Source organism: Saimiri boliviensis, chromosome 10 (genome assembly GCF_048565385.1).
Source record: "Saimiri boliviensis isolate mSaiBol1 chromosome 10, mSaiBol1.pri, whole genome shotgun sequence".
NCBI classification, from domain to species: domain Eukaryota; kingdom Metazoa; phylum Chordata; class Mammalia; order Primates; family Cebidae; genus Saimiri; species Saimiri boliviensis.
In genome coordinates, this window is record NC_133458.1 from 67790708 (window position 1) to 67814498 (window position 23791).

The 23791-nt window shown below is 37.6% G+C and overlaps 1 protein-coding gene across 9 annotated transcripts in view; it reads right to left on the reverse strand.

Annotated features, from left to right (window-relative positions):
- MTERF1 (mitochondrial transcription termination factor 1) overlaps positions 1-23791 on the reverse strand; it is a 491946-nt gene that overhangs the window by 311059 nt on the left and 157096 nt on the right. Inside the window, exons 4-5 of one of the 9 annotated variants that reach the window (XR_012512104.1) lie at positions 9170-9282; positions 8490-8602 (exon numbers count right to left, since the gene is read on the reverse strand). The exons of 7 other annotated variants lie outside the window; for them this stretch is intronic. The gene's annotated coding sequence lies outside the window, so the exon portion shown is untranslated. The remainder of the gene's footprint in view (positions 1-8489; positions 8603-9169; positions 9283-23791) is intronic. One more of the 9 variants, XR_012512103.1, reaches the window with a different exon arrangement.

Genomic DNA, 23791 nt, shown 5'->3' on the forward strand with positions numbered 1-23791 from the left:
AGACTTTAGAATAAATGGACATAACAGACATTTTCAGGCATTCTATCCAACAACTGCAGACTATACATTATTCTCATCAGCACATGGAACATTACCAAAATAGACCATATGTTAGACCACAAAACAAGTCTCAACAAAGTTTTAAAAATCAAACTCATATCAAGTATCTTCCCAGGTCACAATGGAGTAAAACTAGAAATTAATCCCAAGAAGAACTTTGGAAACTATACAAATACATGGAAATTAAACAGCATGCTCCTGAATAACCACTGGGTCAAAGAATAAATTAAGAAGCAAATTTTAAAAAATTATTGAAACAAAAATACAATACACTGAAACCCCTGGAATACAGCAAAAGCAGTGCTAAAAGGAAAATTTGTATTAATAAATGCCTACATTGAAAATGTAGAAAAATTGCAAATTAACAATCTAACAAGACACTTCAAGGAACTAGAAAATTAAAATAAACCAAACTCTAATTAATACCAGGGCAGAACTAAATGAAATAGAGACTTTTAAAAAGGATCAATGAAATGAAAAGTTGGCTCTTTAAAAAGATAGAAACAATTGATAAACCACTTAGCTAGACTAATCAAGAAAAGGAGAAGGAAGACCCGAAAAAACAAAATAAGACATGAAAAAAGAGACAGTAGAATTGATATGACAGGAAAAAATCATCACAGACTATGATAAACAACTATACACTGACAAACTGAAAAACTAGAAAAAAATGAATAAATTCCTGGAAACAAACAGTCTACCAAGATTGAATCAGGAAGAAATACAAAACCTAAACAGACAAATAATGAGTATTGTTACTGAATCAGTAACAAAAAGGCTCCCAATATAGAAAATCCCAAGACAGATGGATCCACAGCCAAATTCATCCAAATGTTCAAAGAAGAACCAATAGCAATCTCCCTGAAACTACTCTGAAAACCCAAAGAGGAGAGAATTCTCCCTAATTCATTCTATGAGGCTAGCGTCACACTAATACTAAAACCAGACAAGGAGAAAAAAGAAAGATAAAAAGAAGAGGGAAGGAAAGGGAAGGGGAGGGGAGGGGAGGAAGGAAGGGAGAGGGAAGAAGGGAGGGAGAGGGAGGAAGGGAGGGAAGGAGGGAGGAAGGGAGGAAGGGAGGGAGGGAGGGAGGAAGGGAGGAAGGCTAAATGGGGAAAAGCCAAAAGACTTTCCTCTAAAAAGTGGAACAAGACAAGGATGTCCACTTTCATTATTCTTATTTACTATAGTATTGGAAGCCATAGCCAGAGCAATCAGGCAAGATAAATGAATAAAATGCATCCAAATCGGAAAATAGGGAATCAAATTGTCCCTCTGTGCTGATGATGTGATCTTATACCTAGAAAAACCTTAAGACTCCACCAAAAAATCTCAGATTTTGTAAATAAATTCATTAAGCTGCATTATACAAGATCAATGTACAAAAATCCATAGCATTTCTATATACCAATAATGATCTAGCTGAGAAGAAAATCAAAAAGGCAATTCCATTTATGATAGCTACAAAAAGATATCTAATAATAAATTTAATCAAGGAGGCAAGAGACCTCTACAAAGAAAACTGCAAAACAATGATGAAAGAAATTGGAAGGCCAGGCACAGCGGCTCACGCCTGTAATGCCAGCAATTTGAGAGACTGAGGAAGGAAGGTCACTTGAGCCCAGGAGTTCAAAACCAGCCTGGGCAACATAGCAAGACCTTTTCTCTACAAAAAAAAAAAAAAAAAAAATTAATTAGCTGGGCATGGTGGCATGCAAGATACTTGGGAGGCTTGGGCAGAAGGACTGCCTAAACTCAGGAGGTCAAAGCTACAGTAAGCTGTGATTGTGCCACTGCACTCCAGGCTGGGTGACAGAGTAGGAGGAAAAAAAAGAAAAAGAGAGAGAGAGAAACAAAAGAAATTGAAGAGGACACCCAAAAATAATTTTTAAAAAAATCCCATGTTCATGAATTGAAAGAATTGATATTATTAAAAATGACTGTATTGTCCAAAGCAATCTACAGATCAGTGCAATCCCTGTCAAAATACCAATGCCATTCTTCACAACATTAAAATGTGACTAGACTCCTAAAACTCATGTGGAACCAAAAAAAGAAAAAATAAATAAAAGGCCTGAATAGCCAAAGTAATCCTGAGCAAAAAGAATAAATCTCAAGGCACATCAAAATATACTACAATATACCTGACTTCAAAATATACTACAAGGCTAAAGTAACTAAAACACCCTGGTATTAGTATAAAATTAGACTTATGGACCAATGGAATAGAATAAGGAACCCAGAAATAAGGCCACATATTTACAAACAACTGATCTTTGACAAAGCCAACAGGAAATTACATTGGGGGAAGAAAACCCTGTTCAATAAATGGTGCTGAGAAAATTCAATAGCCACATGTAAAATAAAACTAGACCCCCATCTTTTTATGATATACAAAAATCAACTCAAAACAGATTAAAGACTTAAATGTAAGACCCAAAACTATAAAAATACTAGCAGGAAAACCTGGGGAAAACTCTCCTGGACATTGATCTAGGCAAAAAAATTATGATTAAGACCTTAAAAGCACAGGCAACAAAAATGACAAACTGGACTTAATTAAACTAAAACGCTTCTGCACAGCAAAAGAAATAATCAACAGAGTGATTATTTACTCTGTTATTTACTCTGTTAGAGCATGACAAGTTCCAACAAATTCGCTGGGGCTCCTTTTGTCCTGTGTTGTCTATTCTCTCCTCTATAGAAATTAAATGACTCTAAATTAACCCCATGATGATGATGGTCAGCCATAAATTTTTAACAAAAGGGGTGAATGGGTCTTCTCAGTCCAGTCCCATAACCTCTCATGTGCTCATACTCTACCAGAGGACCTTACAGTGGCATAAAGGTATGGATTCTACCCTTCTCTCATTCCAGTCCATGCCCTCAGCTCCCATATTTCTGAGGCTTTTATTGTAACAAGGTATTATACATTGTATGGAGGGATATCCTTCTCATTTGCCATAGAGTGTATTAAACAATTCCCCTGGAGACCAAACAAAGTTAAAAAACAGAATCAAAAAAACTAGGTTGTCAAATCGTATAGAAATTATTAATTGCACTGTCCACATGGAGTTCGGAATACTTCTCTCAACACCACTTCTCCTTCATGCCTTTATGGAGAGGTTAAAGAGGTAGGATGGTTTACACCTGGTGGGTTTATGTCTGGTGGCAGGAAAGACTCATATAAAAAGATTTCTTCCTGAGAGTGACTTAAACAGGGTTCTTTCTGTTTTTAACACTTAGCATTCATTCAATTTAATGATATAGTCTTTCTTTTTATGTCACTATGACATTCCAACAAAGGACAAAGGGGAAGGAGCATTATTCCATGTGACATTCAAAAACCTAACCTTCATTAGCTGCTTCCAAAGGTCATTCCTCCCACATCCGGGAGTTAACTGTACAAGACCAGGAGCCCTGGCACACGCAGCAAAATCAGGGGCTGGGACTGCCTTTCTGGCATCCTCATTATGTTTTTTTCTTTTTTCCATTCATTCATCCCATTTCTGAGTACCTACTATGTTACTTGCATTTTGCTAGGATGCTGTACAGCAATGTTTCTAAATCTGTCTGATGATAAAATCTCCAAATATCTTTTTTTTAAAAAAACAGGTTTCCAGTAATACCACAGTCTTACATGTTGAAAGACAAAATGAGGCCAGGAGAAGTAGCTCACTCATGTAATCCCAGCACATTGGGAAGCCAAAGTGAGAGGATCGCTGGAGCCCAGAAGTTCAAGAGCATCCTGGGCAACAAAGGGAGATCCCATCTCTACAAATATTTGTTTTTTAAAGTAGCCAGGTATGGTGGCCCATGCCTGTGGTCCCTGTTACTTGGGAGACTGAGGTAAGAGGATCACTTGAGCCTAGGAGGTTGAGGCTGCAGTGAGCCATGATTGCGTCACTGCACTCCAGGCTGGGTGACAGAGTGAGACCCTGTCTCAAAAAAAAAAAAAAAAAAAAAAAGAAGAAGAAGAAGATAAACTGAGGCACATTAAAATATTACAGTTTATTTGAGCATTCAGTGATTCCTGAATTGGGCTCCAGACCACAAGCAGTTAGAGGGCTCCACCAAAGGGGCAGGAGGAGAAAGCTTTTTAGGGTGAATGAATAAAGCAAGGCAAATAAATATATTATTGGTTAAAGTGGATCAGTAGCCTTATTTGGATGATTCTAGTAGAAAGTCTCACTAGAGGTCAGTTGGCAGTTTGGTTGTTTTCCTGTTGAAACTGAGCTGGGTTTCAGTTTGTTTAGTAGAAACTCAGAGAAATGGAGCCACCTCAGTGTAATGGCCTCTACATGAATTATTTTAACATCCTGAATCAGAATCTCCAGAGGGAAGGCCATGGGAATCTGTATTTTCAACAAGCACCTATGTGATTCTTATTATATACATAGTTTGAAACATTTGGTCACTGCCCTTGGTGAATTCTATGACTCACTGTTCTGTGAATCTAGTTCATATAGGTCCTTTCTAGTTGTAGTACCAGCTGACATGATGTTTTCTCTATCAGCATTTTTCAGATCTCCATGTTCATGTTCCCTGTAATGTCAAGCCTACCCACAATTCCTCAAAAAGTCACTTAGCAACAATGCATATTTATCAATTTAAGTCACCACTTTTCTTTCTTGTGTTGTTTCTTTTTCCATAACCAAATGTTTCAATGCTGACAGATAGTCCAAACATATCATTAAATGTGAGTACAGTATAGGTTTTTCCAGTGTAACATTATTTTCTAACAAAACAAAACTTTCAACAGCCATTATGTGGGTGAGGTTAGCTGGAGTCCTGTGGAGTGAGATGGAATTCTGACAAAGGTCCTGAAGCTCTTACAATGTTGAAAACCTCTTTATAAACATTAACTGGCCATAACTTCCAGGAAATCCTGGTAGAGCTCCTGTTTTGCAGAACCACAGTCCTTCCAGTCATGCTTGACACATCTACTCCTAGGTATGGAATCTTAGAATGCAAATGATTTGTGTCAATTGTACTGCATGGCAACAAATTATGACTACTCAGCAAGGAGACATTTTACTCTAACCGTCTCTTAAAAGCTGCTGGCTATGGGTAACAATCAAGTGCTAGCACCACACAGGCAAGAAGGTGACCCAGGGAATGTGTTAGGAGAAAACAGAATACATCTCCAGTGTCTGCTTTCCTCTCATAAACTGTGGTTTCGGCAAGTGCAACTATTGTAATTTGCTCTTTTTTTTTTCTCCCGAAGGCCATTTTGTCTTATCTGATGTTGAAACCCTTCCACATAGCTGTGAACACTGAAACATAAAAAAGAGAAATCACTTGGAAATTTTCTCATGTTTCTTGCTATGCTTGACATTTCTACACTGATAAGGTGGAATATTGACTTTATGGTTAAGTTCAGATTAGGTGTCTGGTCCGTAAGCATTGACTGTGAACCATTATCTTTCTTCTTCTTTAGGGCACTAAGTTGTCTTACAAAAATAGAAAGGACAAAAGAAGAAAAAATTGTTAGCTGAAATATTATCATTAATTACTCGAAGGTCTTTCCCTGGCTGTGATTAAAATTATCATTGGCTTTCGAGATATGGCGTATTTTGTTGAAGACAGTGTTGGTAAACATTAGAACATACTAAAAATTGGATTTTTATATTTGTAGATTATATATATATATATATATATATATATATCTTCAAATTCATCTATCAAGGAAAATGCCACCTTATTATCAATATAAGTGCACAAACTAGGTAACTGGCAGACTTTTATTATTTACCAGTTAAATGTGTGTCAGTGCCATACTAAAATCAATAGATGAAGATTGTTTCACTCGATTTAGCCAGAGAACATCCAATCTGGCAGATTAAGCTTCCTCTTACCACTCTGTTAGATATAGAACAATTAAGAGAATCTACAACACAGATTATTTTACCTCACTAAACCCCTCATGAGTTGCTGCATTGTCTCCCAATGGAGACTGTAAATTCCTGATAGCAGAATGATCTGATTGACTTCCCAAGATGCATCATTTTTTGTCTTCTGCCATTCCTTATCACTCCACCAACTTAGATAATTAAACCCTATTTGGAATGCTTTTCAAGTCAAATCCTCAATTAAATCAACAGATCCTGCAGGGCTGTGGATAAACAAGATATGGTCTCTGTTCCCAAGGAGTTTATAATTTATTTAAAAACAAGGTAATATAGAGTTACTATAATAATGGTAGAAAAGGAAAGATCACTGAGTTCAGTGGGGAAAAAAATCTCATACTGTGGACTAGAATGGTGATGTCAGCCTTCATCGATAGATATGCTCTGACCCTGAAAGAATTAACTAGAGGAAGGACAAAAGCATTCTTAAGTTTTCGGTGAGACAGGACATTCTTATTATAGTATTTGGTCCATCATTCCATATAATTAAAATATTTTGTATATAGTTGGCCCTCTGTATCTATGGGTTATGTATCCATGGGTACCGCATTCATGGCTTCAACAAACTATGAATTTTTTTAAATTTGGGGAAAAAATGATGGTTGTATCTGTATTAAACATGTAAAGACTTTCTTTTTATCATTATTCCCTAAACAATATAACAACTATTTACATAGCATTTACATTGCACTGGGTATTATAAGTAACAATGATGTTTTAAAATATACAGTAGGATGTGCATAGCTTATATGAAAATATACCATTTATAAAGGACTTGAGCATCCATGGATTCTAATATCCATAGGGGATCCTGGAAAAAAAAATCTCTCAATGATACTGAAGTACAACTATAAAGAAAATTTTGTTTTAGGACACAAGTGACTAGCTTGATTGTTCCTCTTTTTAAGGAAAAAAAACTAGACATTACTTTGCTATTGCTTTCATAAGGCAGTTAAAATCTAAAATATATAAAAATACACATATGAAACATATGATATTGCTGAAATTTGTCTATTTTTGACCTAAAGAAGCTGTAATTTCACATGGTTCAACCATATACATATATACTTGCATAAGCATACACACATAAACACATAAATATGAATACATATTTAATGTAAAACTTCTTACCTTTATTTGAGCAAAATTTACTACCTGCACTAATTTTCAGTTGTATTAACATCTAACAAGAAAGAAATAAATTCTCAATAAAACCATTTCTGTCAGCACTATCAGTATGTATTAAGTGTGAAGTCTATTTTCAGTAACTATAGAATGTCCCTGACATGCCAAAAATAATATTTGATGACTCAGATTGTGAATCATGCAACAGAATTTCATTTATAGTTTGATAGGCAGTTACATTAAATCTTCACTCCTAGGAATCCTCACCCAAGTCTACAAGAAATCAAGAATGAAAGAAATTGGAGAGCTTGAGTCATTGCCACCCTGAATAAGTGATCCAGGTGACAGGAGCACAAATGAACAAATGTTTCTGCAAATAAACCAAAAATGAAATAAAATTTAAAATACCACTGTGTGCCCCCCACCCACCACAGCGAGCATCTGTGCATACCATCAGGGGGCCTGAGGACAGGTCCCTACTTCCAGCCACCACCACAGGTACCTGCACATGTCATCCAGAGACCTGGAGATCAACTCATCCCTGTTGCCATTGCTGGCACCCACAAACATGGCCTGAGAGGCCTGAGGACAAACTCATCCTGCCCATCACCACTGCCACTGCTGTCAGGGCCCCAGCACATTATCCAGGAGTTGAGAGATCAATTCCTGCCATCCACCACCACTGGCACCAATGCACACTTTACAGTAGCCTGAGGATAGGCCCACCATGCCACCACAGCTGCCCAGGTACTCTGTCCAGGGGCCTGAAAATAGACCCACCCCTCTATTGCTGGTGACTATGCATGTCTCCCAAAAACCCAAGTACAGGCCACTCAGCCTGCTGCTGCTACTATTGCTGGCATCCACCTACTTGTACCACCTGGGGTCCTGGAGACTGGCCCACTCTGCCCTCTGATGCCACCACTGGCACCTGTGCATGATACTCAAGGACCTGAGTATTAGCTCACCACTATCTCTACCACCATTGACCCAATACACACTGGCAAGGGGCGAGATGACCCACCCACCTGACTGGCCCACTGCTAGCACCCAAGGAAGCTGCCTGGAGCCCCAAAGACCAGCCCACCCAGACACGCCAGCCACCATTGACACCTGGTACACCACCTTGGGGCCATGGATCTGCACATCTGACCTACCACTTCCACCACTGTCATCCAAGACTGAACCACTTGGAATCCCCATCCCTGGCAAAGCTTTGCCACAGACTCTACTAACAATCATAGCCTAAGCTACTGAAGAATTGACAAACACCACTAACACTGATTACAAATGAATAAATCATATAGAAAGGATAATACTGTGCCAACCCAAAATCAAAGCCAATAACCCTACCCAACAAACAATATAGATACATCTACAGGAAAAAGTATTTACCTAAGAAAAAGAATCCATAAAATTTGTAGAGACAACGGTTACAGCAGATGTGCAGATATCAGCATCTTCTATCCTTATGTAAGCATCATGAAAAAGCTTGGGAATCTTGTATCCTTATATAAGAATCATGAAAAAAATAAAATAAAATAAAAAAGCAAGGAAACAAGACACCTCCAATGGAACACAACAATTTATCCAGTAACAGATACCAACAAAAAGGAAATTTATGAAATGCCTGAAAAATAATTAAAAATAGTGACACTAAAGAAACTCAGGGAGATACAAGAGAACATAAATAAGTAATACAAAGAAATCAGGAAAAAACAATTCCCAATCTGAACAAAACATTAAGTAAAAAGATAGAAACGTATAATGAAAAATAACTAATGAGAAATCCTGGAACTGAAGAATGAATGCAATAAATAAAATTTAAAAATATAATTGAGAACTTCAACAATATACTAGATCAAGCAGAAGAAAGAATATGTGAACTTGCAGATAGGCCTTTGAAATAAAAAGTCAGAGCCCTCCCCCCCAAAAAAGAAAAGAATAAAGAATAAAGAATTAGAAAGCTACATATAAACAGCATAAAGTGACCAAATATTCAAATTGGGGGAGTTCCAAAAGAAGAGTTGGGCAAAGGCATAGAAAACCTATTTAACTAAATAATAGAAACTCACCAGGTCTTGAAGAGATATAGACATCCAAATACAAGAATCTCAAATATCCTCAAATAGATTCAACCCAAAAAGGTCTTCTGCAAAGTACTTCATACTTTAGGTTTTGTCAAAACCTAAAGACAAAAAGAAAACTATGAAAACAGCAAGAGAAAAGCATCAGGTAACATGTAAGGGAATCCATATCACACTAACAGTGGATTTCTCAGCTAATACCTCACAGCCCACGAAAGAACTGGATGACATATTCAATGTACTGAAAGAATCAGAGTCAGGCATCACACTACACAGTTAGTTGGCACTTAAAGTGTCTGAGTTTTATAAGAATGGCATAGCTAGTGTGAAAAACTCTGGTACAACAAAAGGAAGAAATCTCTCTGCTGGAAGGGCACACTTCTCTGTCCACATCTCAGAGACTGAGTTCAAAATCAGGATGACTCATTTAAAACTCTACCCTTTTCAGTGATAATTTATGTTTTAATTTTTATGAGTACATAGTAGGTGTACATATTTATGGGTTACATAAGATATATTGATATACCCATGCAATGTGTAATCACAGCAGGATAAATGGGGTATCCATCATCTCATGTATTTACTTTTTGCAATACAAACAATCTAATCCAATATATACAAAAGAATATAATCCAATTATAGTCTTTTAGTTATTTTTAAATGTGCAGTTAAATTATTTTTGACTATAGTCACCCTGTTTTGCTAACAAATACTAAGTCTTATTCATTTTTTCCAAATAATTTTTGTACTCTACTTAACCATCTCTACTTCCTCCACTCCCACCCTTTACAATACCATTCCCAGCCTCTGGTAATCATCCTTCTACCCTCTATCTCCATGAGTTCAATTAATTTTTAATGCCCACAAATGAGTGAGAACATGTGGAGTTGATCTATTTGTGCCTGGCTCATTTCACTTAAGATAATGACCTCTAGTTCCATCCATATTGCTGCAAATCACAGGATCTCTCTTTTTTATGGCTGAATAGTACTCCATTGTGTATATGTACCACATTTTCTTTATCCATTCTTCTGTTAATGGAACTCAAGTGTTTTCCAAATCTTCATTACTAGGAGTAGTGCTGTAATAAACATGTGAGTGCAGGTGTCTCTTTGAAATCCTCGTTTCCTTTCTTTGAGGTATATACATGACAGTGGGATTGCTGAATCATATGGTAGCTCTATTTTTAGTTTTGCAGTGGAACGTCAAAACTGTTCTCCATAGTGATTGCACTAATTTACATTCCCACCCCAATGTATGAGAGTTCCCTTTGCTTTACATCCTTGAAAGCATTTGCTAGTGCCTGACTTTGGGATATAAGCTATTTTAACTGGGATGAGATAATAGCTCACTGTAGTTTTTATTTGAATTTCTGTGATGATCAATGATGTGGTGTACCTTTTCATATACCTGTTTGCAATTTGTATTTCTTCTTTTAAGAAATGTCTATTCAGGTCCTTTGCCCATTTTTAAATTGGATTATTAGGTTTTTTTCCCCATAAAGTTGTTTTAGTTTCTTATATATTCTGGTTATTAATCACTTGTCAGTTGGGTAGTTTGCAAATATTTCCTCCTATTCTATGAATTGTCTCTGTACTTTGATGACTGCTTCCTTTGCTGTGCAGAAGCTTTTTAACCTGATGTGACAAACCCCATTTGTCCATTTTAGCTTTGGTTGTCTGTGCTTGTGGGGCATCGTTCAAGAAATCTTTGCCCAATCTAGTGTCCTGGAGAATTTCTCTGTTTTATTAGTTTCATAGTTTAGTAGTTTCATAGTTGAGGTCTTAAATTTAGTACTTAATCTATTCTGACTTGATTTTTGTATATGGCAAGAGATAGGGCTCTTGTTTCATCCTTCTCCATATGGATATCCAGTTTTCCCAGTACCATTTATTAAAGAGACTTTTCTTTACTCAATCTATGCTCTTTGCACCTTTGTCAAAAATGAGTTCGCTATAGATATGAGAATTTATCTCTGTTTTCTCTATTCTGTTCTGCTGATCTACATGTCTGTTTTTATGACAGTACCATGCTGTTTGGGTTACTACAGCTCTGTAGTAGAAATTAAAGTGAGGTAATGCAACTCCCTCAGTTTTGTTCTTTTTGCTTCTGAGTATTTTGTGATAGCATATAAATTTTAGGATTTTTTTTTCCTATTTCTGTGAAGAATGTCATTGGCATTTTGATAGGGATTGCATTAAATCTGCAGATTGCTTTGGGTAATGTGAACATTTTGACAATATCGATTCTTCCAATCCATGAATATGGAATATTTTCCCATTAAAATGTGTCCTCTTCAATTTCTTGCATCACTGTTTCATAGTTTTCATTGTAGAGATCCTTCATTTTTCTGGTTATGTTAATTTCTAGGTATTTTATTTTATTTGTAGCTATTGTAAATGGGATTGCTTTTTAAATTTCCTTTTCAGATTGTTTATGGTTGATATATAGAAATGCTACTCATTTTTTAATGTTGATTTTGCATCCTACAATTGTACTGAATTTGTTTATCACTTCTACTAGTTTTTAGTGGAGGCTAGACTTTTCTAAGTCTAGAAATAGACTTTTCTAGTCTAGATATGATAAGTCATATCATGTGCAAACAAGGATAATTTAGCTTTTTCCATTCCAATTTGGATGGCCTTTATTTCTTTCTCTAGTTTGATTGCTCTAGCTAGGACTTCCAGTATTATGTTAAATAACAGTGGTGAAAGTGGTTGTGTTGATCTGAAGTGAAGGCTTTCACTTTTTCCCCATTCAGTATGATACTAGCTGGACTCTGTCATATGTGGCTTTTATTTTATTGGGGTATGCCTTCTATATCCAGTTGTTTGAGGGTGTTTGTCACAAAGTGATGGTGAATTTTAGTGCCTTATTTAGTTAATTTGCTGAATCATGTTTTCCTAGATGGTCTTTGTGTGTGTGGATGTTTGTCTGTGTCTGGTCATTGAAGAGTTAGATATTTACTGCAGTCTTCACAGTCTGGGCTCGTTTGTATTCGTCCTACTTGGAAAGGCTTTCTAGGTTTTGAAAGGACTTGTGTATTGTGATCTAAGTTATATCTGCCTTAGGGGGCACTCAAAGGCCAGTAACACTGTGGTTCTTATAAACTTGTATAAATACTGCCTTGATAGTCTTAGATAAAATCCAGAAGAATTACCTGGATTACCAGGCAGAGACTCTTGTTCTGTTTTCTTACTGTCTCCTAAACAGAGTGTTTCTCTGTTCTAAGCCACCTGGAGCAGGGAGAGGTATAACACAAGCATGCCTGTGGCCACCACCACTATAACTCCACTGGGTCTCACCCAAGACCCACTATAACCACTACCTGGCTACCATCTATTTTCACTCAAGACCTTAGGGCTTTACAGTCAGAAAGTGGCAAAACTAGCCAGGTTTGTGTCCTTCCCTTCAGGGCAGCAAACTTCCCCAGGCCCCAGGTGGGTTCAATGGTGCCATCTGGGAGTCAGGGACTGGAATCAAAAACCTTAGAAGTCTATCTGGCATTCTATTCTGCCGTGACTCAGCCAGCAAGCAAACCATGTGATATAGCTCTTCCCACTCTTCCCTCTCTTTTCCACAGGCAGAGGAGCCTCACCCCAGGGTCACCACCATGACAGTACCATGGGGACTACTGTCAGGCTACTACTACTGTTCCCTTAAGGCCCAAGAAATGTTCAGTCAGCTTGTGGTAAATGCTGCTAGGCCTTGGACTCACCCTTCAGAGTTCTGGGCTCCTCTCTTGCCCAGAACAGGTCCAGAAATGACATCCAAGAGCCAAGGCCTGATATCAGGGATCCCAAGAGCCTACTTGGTGCTCTAACCCTATGTGGCCAAGGTAGTGTGTAAAGTATGAAGAAAGTCCCCTTTGCTTTTCCCTCTGCTTTTCTAAAGCAGGAATCTTTCACCATAGCCACCACAGCTGAGAAGTTGCTGGGTCTCGCCTGAAGTCAGCACATACATGAGTCCCACCCAAGGCCCATTGGCATACTACCTGGGTATCATTGCTGGGTATTCAGAGCCCAAGCATTCTTTAGTCAGCAGGTTATGTGTCCTGGTAGTAATGTATCCTTCCCTTCAAGGAAGCACAAGTTCTCTTTTGGCCCAGAGTATATCTAGAAATGTTGTCTGAAAACTAGGGTCTGGAATGGGAGCCTCAAAACTCTGCCTGGTGCCCTATCCTACTGCAGCTGAGCTGGTATCCAAGATGTAAGACGATGCCCTCTTTGTTCTTCCCTCTTCTTTCCTCAAGTGGAAGGAAGGGGTCTCTTTTGGAGCCATGAGCTGTGCAGCCTGGGTTTGGGGGAAGGGTGGCACAAGCACTCCTCTTAGCCACCCTAGCTGGTATCTCAGTAGGTCACACGCCCCCCAAGTCCACTGGCTCTGAGCCCAGTGCAGCATTAGGACTCACCTAGGAGTTGCAGTCATTGTGGCCTAGACTGCCTTTCAAGTTTATGTAGAGCCCCAGAGCACTTTAGCTCATGGTGCCAATGCTTACAGGAACTCAATAGAATGAGTGATTCCTCTCTGGCTAGAACTGGTTTTAAAAACTCCTGCCATGGACGAGCATCAGCTGAGTTCAGCCCAGTTTGGCTTTCCACTGTGACAGGGCAGCACTGAACTCAAAGCAATGCTTCACAATTGCTGTACTCTCCCTCTCCCAAGCATACAATTCTTGTTGTCATGCAGCTGCAGCCACAGGATAGAAAAGGAGTGGTGTCAGCAATTCAAAACTGTCTTTCCTGCCCTGCTCGGTGTCTCTTTCAGCAATACAAAGTTAAAACCATGCACTGTGAGTGTTCACCTGACTTTTGGTTCTTATGAAGGTGCTTTTTGTGTAGATAATTGTTAAATTTGGTGTTACTATGGCAGGGGGGAGGGGCAGGGCAGGGCAGGCAATCAGTTGAGTCTTCTATTTGACCATTCTGCTCTGCCTCCATGATGTATATTTTCTAGAGGAGTTCAATGAAAGTTCAATGAAACAGCTTGCCTGAACAACCATAAAATACCTAATTTAGTGCTAATTCTGTTGCTTAGTGACAACCAGAAGCCTATTTGTCAAATTTAAATTTTAAGGTATCATTTTAATTAATGCATTGTGTTTATCTTGGGCCTGCTAAAAGTTCTTTGGTGTAACATTAGGTAGAGTAAAATCAGGGACTTGGACACAGGGGTCAGTTCCTGTAAAGAATCACATCAATGTTCAAGGAAGATGATCACATCTTGTCACAGCTCCATTAAGAAGGAGATCCATGTGGAATAATGTGCCTAATTCTTACTGGAATTTACTGTTTTTCTCCCTAGGACAAACTACTTAGAGTAGTTATAGCATAGATTCAGGTCTTAAGAGTAGAAATAAGACATCAGAGGTCACTTAGTGTAACCTGCCACCCAAGACCTTAACCCTACCTACCAAATTAAGAAATTTATCCAATAAATATTTTGAGTACCTACTATGCACCAGCCACTATAACAGATACCTTTAATGTATTCTAAACATGAGAGGCAAGTATCCCAAAATCATGAATATAACAATCTAATCAATGAGACAAAGTAAATGTGTTTACTAACACATGAATAATTACAGATTTTGATACAGTCTTTGAAGGAAATCCACCAATTCTTGGATAGAGAACAACATAGGATAGAGTGCATCTAATCACAAACAGGATGGTCAGTTAAGTCTTCCCTGGAAACGTGACATGTGAGCTGACTTCCGAAAAAAGAAGAAACATGCCACACCAGAAGCTGAGGAAACAGCATTACAGTTAAATGAAACAGCCAGTATAAAGACTCTGTAAGAGTAAGTATTTATACCAAAGTAAGAAAGGGAAAGAGGTGAAGCTGAAGAAGTGGACAGAGGTTAGATGATGCATCCCTGTTGACAATGACAGAAAGTTTGGACTGTACCTTAAATGTAATAGGAAAACTCTGAAAGGGGTAATGGCACAATGTGATTTATACTGAAAAGAGAGCTCCACCATATATCATCCCCCCTGGCATAGGAATGCCCCTATGTAAACTGGCAAGCTAGGTGCCAGTTGCTTTAGAACAATCCAGACTCCTCATAGCCCAGATTATTACTATATTTTTTTATTAAGAATATATGTATATAGTTCATCCTGTAATAACAGTATTAATCATAGTAGTGGCGGTGATGATGATAGTAGTAGTAGTAGCAGCAGCAACAGCAGCTAATTATTTGTTGAGTGCTTATGACAGGCACTATTTTACATGTTAGTTCATCTAATCCTCACAAGAATGCAAGGAAGTAGGCTCAATTATTATCCCTATTTTACAAATGAGAAAACTGAAGCTACATGCCTATTAATTAAATCTTTTCTTTTTCAGTGGTTTCTTTTCTTGTTTTGTTGCTATAATTCAGCTCAGCATGTTTTCTAATATTTTGTGATTTCGTCTTTGACCCAAAATTTATTTAGAAGTGTGCTGCTTAATGTATAAACATCTGAGGATTTTATAATTCTCTTTCTATTACTGAATTCTAGTTGAATTCCACTTTAGTGAAAGAACATTGTATAGTATTTCAATTATTTGAAATTTGTTAAGATTTGCTTTATGTCCTTTTTTATTAAAAAAAGTATTTTTATAAATACTCCATGGTTGCCTGAAAAGAATGGGCATTCTGCAGTTGTGTATAGTGTTTTACGAATGCCAATTAGCTCAAGTTGTTTAATGGTTTTGCTCAAATCTTCAATATTCTTTTTAGCTTTTTGTGAGTGTGCTTATCAGTTACTGGGAGAAAGTATTAAAATATATTTGTTTATTTAATCTTGTCAATCTTTGTTTTATGTATTTTAAAGTTATCTTCAGTATCACTGGTTTTTCCTTCTTATTGAATTGACTCTTTCAACATTAATAAATGTTTGTCTGTATTTTCATTAATTTTTTTTTGCCTTAATGTCTACTTTGATATTACAGACTCACTGACTAGCTTTTGGTAAGTATTTATTTGCATGACATATCTCTTCCGTAATTTTACTTTCAATTTATTTGTGACCTTTTATTTAGTAAATTGCTTGTATAAACAGGACACAATGGGACCAATCTGACATTTGTCTCTTAGTTGGAGTGTTTAGTTTATTTGCATTTAATATAATTGCTGATATACTGGGTTTAAGCTTTATTTTGATATTTTTCTATTTATCCCATCTGCTTTTTGTCCTTTGATCTTGTCTTTTCTATCTTCCTTTGGATTACTTACTTTTTATTATTCCATTTTCAGTTTTTCTACTAGGTTTATGTATTGTTGGTGGTTGTCCTAGAGATTTCAACATGCATTGTTGAATTATTACTAATAATTTTAAATGTATACTTTTCCTATTTCCTTAATGTATCAATCTTAGAATTGTTTAGCTCCTTTCCTTTCTTCTGTCCTTTATGCTACTGTTTTCACATGTGCTACTTCTACATGTTATAAAACCTAAAGAGACATTTTTATTGTTAGTACTTGAAATGGTCAGTATTCTTTTTATTTACTCTTTCTGGCTATATTTATTCCTTCCTTTAATTTTGTGCTTTTAAAGTGGTTCATATTCTTTCTTGTATTTCTTTCAATACAAATACAAATTACAAAATCTTGGCATTTATTTTTTTTCATTTTTAGAAAATCTTTGCCTTTTTATTTTTTTCACCATTATTTTTGAAGGATATTTTTACTGCACATAGAATTCTAAGGTGGCAGGGTTTTTTTCCTTTTAGCACTTTAAAGATGTCATTCCACTGTTTTCTGGCTTTCAGGGTTTCTGTTGAAAGTCAGCCATCAGTGATATTGTTGTTCTTTTGAAGATAATATGTCCTTTTTTCTCTGGTTTCTTTTAAGATTTTTTTCTTTATCTTGATTTTAAGTGGCTTGACTGAGGCTGATGTGCATTGGTGGTTTCCTTTATGCTTTTTCTGTGGGGGGTTGACTGAGCATCATGGATCTGTAAACTATTTTTCATCAGTTTTAGGAAATTCTTGGCCATTATCTTTTTTCAAATATTGCTTCTATCCGTTCTCTACTTCCTCCTTCAAAAATTCTGCTACATACATATTAATGTAGTTGGGTATGTCCTACATATCCCTTTACCCCCTGTTCTATTCTTTCTATTCCATTTTCTCTCTATGCTTCAGTTTGAATGATTGATTTAAATAATTTTTAGGGTGCTTGATGTCATTGATTCCATCTTTAGCTGTATAGAATCTGGTGTTAAACTTATCCAATGACTTCTAAACTTCCAATACTGCATTTTATTTTTTCGGCTCTACAATTGCCATTTCATTTTGTATATGTGATAATTCTCTGTTTAAATCTTACTCTGTTAAATCCATTTGGGGCTACAAATCAAAATGGCTGACTAGAGGTGCCCAACACCCATCTCTTCCACAAAGAAGGACCAAAACAATAAGTAGATCACTGTACTTTGAGTAAAGCATCTAAAAGAGAACATTGGAATTCAACAAGGAAGTGAAAAAGACCTGCTGAGACACAGAAACTAAGGACGGCAGCATAGAGAAAGAAGCAAAGCCCAGGGGCAGGATCAGCTCAGAGTGATGAGAGATTCCTACTATGGAGAAAAGATAAGTGGGAAATCTTCAGCAGTGCCCATTACCACCGTGAAGACCTACAATCCCAGCTATATGAGAGTTCCACAGTCCTCACAGACCCTAAGCCCAATATAGGGAGTTGCTTGGATTCCATACAGCTGCATTGCCCCAGAGAGAAAACTCATACTGGATCTCCAAAAATCCCCAGGACCCAAGCTGCCACAGCTTGGCATCACTTTGCAAACAGAGCCACTGCTAAAACACAACCTGCCCTGGAACCCAGTAGCCCCTGCATCTTCACATCTCTGGATCCCCAGTGTCACCTAACATGCCCAAACAAAGGGCTACAGTGTCATGAGTCCAGAAAAACCCAGTGTTACAGCCATGATCTCAATACCCAAGCCTACTCAGCTCCCTACACCCCAAGGAACCAGGCAGTCAGTGCAGTGGGGAACCACTCCCAGGACTGGGAAAGCCAATGCATGCACCTAGAGAGCCAACTACCTAGAATCTGCATCCACCAGCAACCTCAAACCCTCAACCAATGGGACTACTATATGCCACACATGCATGCCCCAGGGCTCAAAGACAGGCCTATCTGGTACCCACTACCATCAGCAACCCCACACCTTTGACTAGTGGAGCATGCACAACACACATGCTCCCCAGGGCCAATGGATGAGCACACCTGATGTCTGCCACTGCCAGCTGCCCCTTCCCCTCAACCAAAAAAGCTGCAGAATTCCATGCACACATCACCCAGGGCCCCAGGATATGTCTGGCCAGTATAAGCTAGCAATTCAGACTCCTTAACTGGCAGAGCTGCCACTGTGCACATGCCCCTCAGGGACAAAGGACTGGCCTCCTCAAGGCAAACAATCACCAGAAACTCCGTCCTCAGAAAAGCTGCTCAAATGCCTATACAAACCCTGCAGTTTAGGACACTGAGGCATCTGAAGAAATCACTGACATTAATTTATAGCAATAAATTACATAGAGACTTTACTCCTGCATGCACTTAGAACCAACACCAAAGCACCTTACCCAACCAACACTATAGGTCACAACTACAGAAAAAATGTTTTCCTAAGAAAGCCACTCCTTGAAATTGGAAGAGGTGACTATTTGACCAGATGCACAGGTATCAATGTAGGAACATAAAAACATACGAAAAAGCAAGAAAATATGACATTCTCAAGGGAACACAATAATACTCCTGTATATACTTCAAAGAAAATAAAATATATAAAAGGCTTGAAAAGGAATTTGAAATAGTGATCTTAAGGAAATGTACTGTGATACAAGATAATGAAGATGATTAATACAAATAAATCAGTAAAATAATACATGATCTGAATGAGAAATTCAACAAAGAGGTATTATTGAAAAAGAAAGAAACAGAAATCTTGAAGCTGAAGATTTGAATGAATAAAATAAAAAATATAATCAAGACCTTGAACAATAGACTAGATCAAGTAAAACAAAGAATTTCCAAACTTGTGGATGGGTCTTCTGAAATAAATCAGATCAAATTAAAAAAATAAAATAAAGAATATAAGGTGAATAAGCCAATAGGACCTATGGGGCACCATTAAGAGAACAATTTTTTTTTATTATGTGATTTCCAAAAGGACAACAGATGGGAAAAGGAATAGAAAACCTATTTAATGAAACAAAAGCTGAAAACTTCTCAAGTCTTGGGAACAATATGGATATCCAGATCCAGGAAGCTCAAAAGTTCCCAAACAGATTCAAGCCAAATAGGTTCTCTCCAAGGGATATCTTAGTAAAACTGTCACAAGTCAAAAGCAGTGAGAGAATTATAAAAATAACCAAAGAAAAATATCAAGTCACATATAAGAAAATTTCAAATAGATTTCCCCAAGTCACATATAAGGGAATACACATAGAAGGTTTCAGCAGAAATCTTACAGGTCAGAAGAGAATGGGATGATGTATTCAAAGTGCTGAAAGAACAAAACTGCCAGCCAAGAGTACCGTATTCAGCAAAGCTATTTCTTCAAAAATGAAGGAGTAATAGCCCTTCCCAGACAAGCAAGAACTGAGAGAATGTGTGATAACTTGACGGGCCTTATGAGAAATCTTTAAAGGAGTTCGATATCCAGAAATAAAAATACACTAACTGCAATTATGAAAAATACCAAACCACAATGTTAAAAAAAGAGAGGAAAAAATTAAGAAACAATATTTTAAAAGCCAGAAAATAATTAACCAAATGATAAGAATAAGTCTTCACCTATCAATAATAACCCTGAATGTAAATGGATTAAATTCCATAATTAAAAGATATAGACTAGCTAAATAAGTGATAAAACAAGACCCAACTATATGTTGCCTAAAGAAACTAACCTCTCTTGGCTGGGGCAGTTGCTTACATCTTTAATACCAGCACTTTGGGAGACCAAGGTGGGTGGATTGCTTTGAGCTCAGGAGTTTGAGACCAGCCTAGGCAACATGGGGAAATCTGTCTCTACAAAAATTAGCCAAGTGTGGTAGCACATGTCTGTTGTCCCAGCTACTCAGGAGGTTGAGGCTAGAGAATTGCTTAAACCAGGAAGGTGGAGGTTACAATGAGATGAGATCATGCCATTGTTGTCCAGCGTGGGCAACAGAGTGAGATCCTGTCTCAAACAAAACAAAACAAAACAAAAACTAACCTCTTCTATAAAGGCACACATAGACTGAAACTGAAGGATAGAAAAAGATATTCCATACAAACAGAAACCAAAAATGAGTAAGGGTAGCTATACTTAGATGAAGTATACTTTAAGTCAAAAACTGTAAAAAGAGACAAGGTTATGATACAATTATAATGGTATTAATTCACCAAGAGGATATAACAATTATACATATAAAAAATAAAATTCTATATATATATATTTTTTTTCAACACTTTAGCACTCAGATGTATCAAGCAAATATTATTAGATGTAAAAGGAGAGATAGACTAAGTATGTGGATCAACATACTTAGCTGGTTCTGAGAAATGCTGGCAGCCCAGAAGAGTGAGATCCCCCATAGCACAGCACAGTCCTTCCACCAAGGGACAGCCAGAGTGCTTCATTAAGTGGGTCCCAGAACCTGTGCCCCCTGACTGGGTGAGACACCCCCAACAGAGGTTTCCAGACACCTTATACAAGAGCATTCCTGCTGGCATCAGGTCGGTAGCCCCTGGGGACAGAAATCCCAGAGGAAGAAGCAGGCAGCCATCTTTGCTGTTCTGCAGACTCCTTGGGTAATATCTCCAGGTATGGGAGGAACTGAGGCAAATACGGTTTGGAGTGAACCCCCAGCAAACAGCAGCAGCCCTACAGAAGAGGGGCCTGACTGTTAAGAGAAAGACAAACAGAAAGCAACAGCAACAACAGCATCAACAAAAAAGTCTCCACAAAAACCCCATCCAAAGGTCAGCAGCCTCAAAGATTGAAGCTAGACAGACTCATGAATATGAGAAAGAATCAACAAAACATGCTGAAAACTCAAAAAGCCAGAGTACCTCCTCTTCACATGATTGCACCAACTCTCCAACAAGGGCACAAAACTGGGCAGAAGTTGAAGTGGACAAATTGACAGAAGTAGGCTTCATAAGGGTGTTAATAACAAAGTTTGTTGAGGTAAAGGAACATGTTCTAACCCAAGGCAAAGAAGCTAAGAGCCACGATAAATATTACAGGAGCTGTTAATGAGAATAACCAGTTTAGAGAGGAACATAAATTACCTGACAAAGCTGAAAAACACAACAAAAGAACTTCACAATGCAACCACAAGTATCAGTAACCAAATAGACCAAATAGACTTCATGGCAGAGGTGCTATTTGAATTAGAATGAAGAAACAGAAGGATTTTGATGGAAATGACATTCTAGGTCTTTTGGAAAAAATATTTACAAAGGCTCAAAGACTCAAAAAGAAAAAGCATTTCAGGCAGAGTTAGGATTTCATGCACGAAAATAGCAGTGTTTGATCCTGGTTTCACTTTAAAAACATCAGGATCATCTGGGAAGCTTGAAAACATACCAATACATGCCCCTCTGCCCCCTCATTATGACCAGTTAGAATCTCTGGAAATGAGACCCACATATTTGTATCTTTTAAGTCTCCCCCAAAATTATGATGCACAGTAAAAGTTGAAAACTACTAGACTCCAGGATAGGAAAAATAGTAAAATTACACTGATACTGTAGGTTTTTTGTCAAAAAGTAGACAGTAGACAATCTTGAGCGCTAGATTGAAGTGTAAGTACCCTACTGAATGAGTATAAGAAATCCACTAAATTAAGTCATACAATAAGCCTAGTGGCAGAGTGCCAGACCACTGGGGGGTGGGAGGAGACTAGAAGTAGGGAGACCAATTAGCCATTAAAGGACATCACAAGAGCTTAAACTTTGGGGGAGGGGGTGACTTATAGTAGGAATACAAAGAAGGAAACAAATTAAATAGATAAGAAATTGATAAGGAAGAATAGACAGTATTAAGAACTAACTGAATGTAAGCAAAGCAAGGGAAAATAGCCAGTGAAAGCCTCCAGATTTCAAGGCCAAGTACTAATTTATCTGGGCTACTATTAAGACAACTGGGAAGTTGGAGGAAAACCTAGGGTTAGCATGGGAGAAAGTATAGCATATTATGTTTTAGAAACTTGGGGATTTTGGTGGAAATGTCCAGAAGACAGCTAGAAATTTCAAAAAACTTAAAGATAAAAATACAATTATGAGAGATATTTACTGGAGGTATTAATTGAAAATATAGTTAAAATTGGATACAGAATGGAAGGGAATGGAAAAGCAAGTCCAGAGAGGTTATGCCCCTCTCTTCTTATTCTACTTGCTTCTCTACCCCATCAATTCTTCCTCTAAACTCTGCTGTAGTATACTAGCTAATAGTCCCTACCTGCCCTTCCAACCAGGAGCAGGCTTGGGAAGGAGTAACTACAAAGGCATCAATCAAGTCTGTAACTTCAAGAAGAAAGTGAAGAATGAAGATAAGGGATAGAAAGGCATCCCAAGTAACAAGAGATGAAAGAATATGTTTTATACTCCCAGGGTCACCTAACTGAGGTGGTCATATCTAATTTAAAATGTATATGTAATGGAACACTTATAATTTGAGCTAGATGAGAGTCTGTCTAAATATTTCAAATAATTTTGTATAAGTCTAGTATCTTAAAAATGAGACAAGAGTCTTAGAAGTGAGTGTTTTCTTATTTATATATTTTCATCTTTTCTAAGTTTCATGTAATCAATACACTTTCTTAAGACAGGGCTTTGCTCTGTCACATTGGCTGGCATGCAATGGCACCATCATAGCCCACTGCAGTCTCAAACTCTGGGCTCACGCACTCCTCCAACCCCAGCCTCCCAAGTAGCTAGGACTACAGGTGAATGCCACCAAACCCAAGCTAATTTTTTTTTTTTTAATTTTGTGTACAGGTGGGGTCTTGCTGTGTTGCCTAGGCTGGTCTTAAACTCCTGGTCTCAAGCAATCCTCCCACCTCAGCCTCCCAAAGCACTGGGTTTACAGATGTGAGCCACCACGCTTGACTCATTATTTTTTTAGCTAGAAAAATCCACACCTTTTCGCACTCACTTCTCTGAACCACCCTTCCAAAAAACTTTTTTACAGTATTAGAATGCTCTGATCTATGTCATTGCCTAAAATCAGTGTACCAGGGAATTCAGCAATTAGAATAACAATTCTGCTTAACAGAATCCAGAAGCAGACATGATTAGGAAAGTGTATAAAAGATTTCAGGGCTAGGGAGAACCTAAGTGTTATTGAGTAATAAAATAATATTTTTAGCTAATTGTCTTAGATTTTCTTATCTCTGAAGAACAGTTTTATGTATAATGGTAACATTTAACACAAGAAATAATCTCCAAAGATCGCCTGCTTTTAAGCAATTAAACATCTAAGCCATGCAGGACAAAAAGTAGTCTGAACTCTACAACTTCCCTTGACAACGCATCCATTGTTCTAGAATTACGATAGTGAAAAATTTCATACTATATATTTGATTGCAAAATTGGTAAGGACAAGGAAAGGA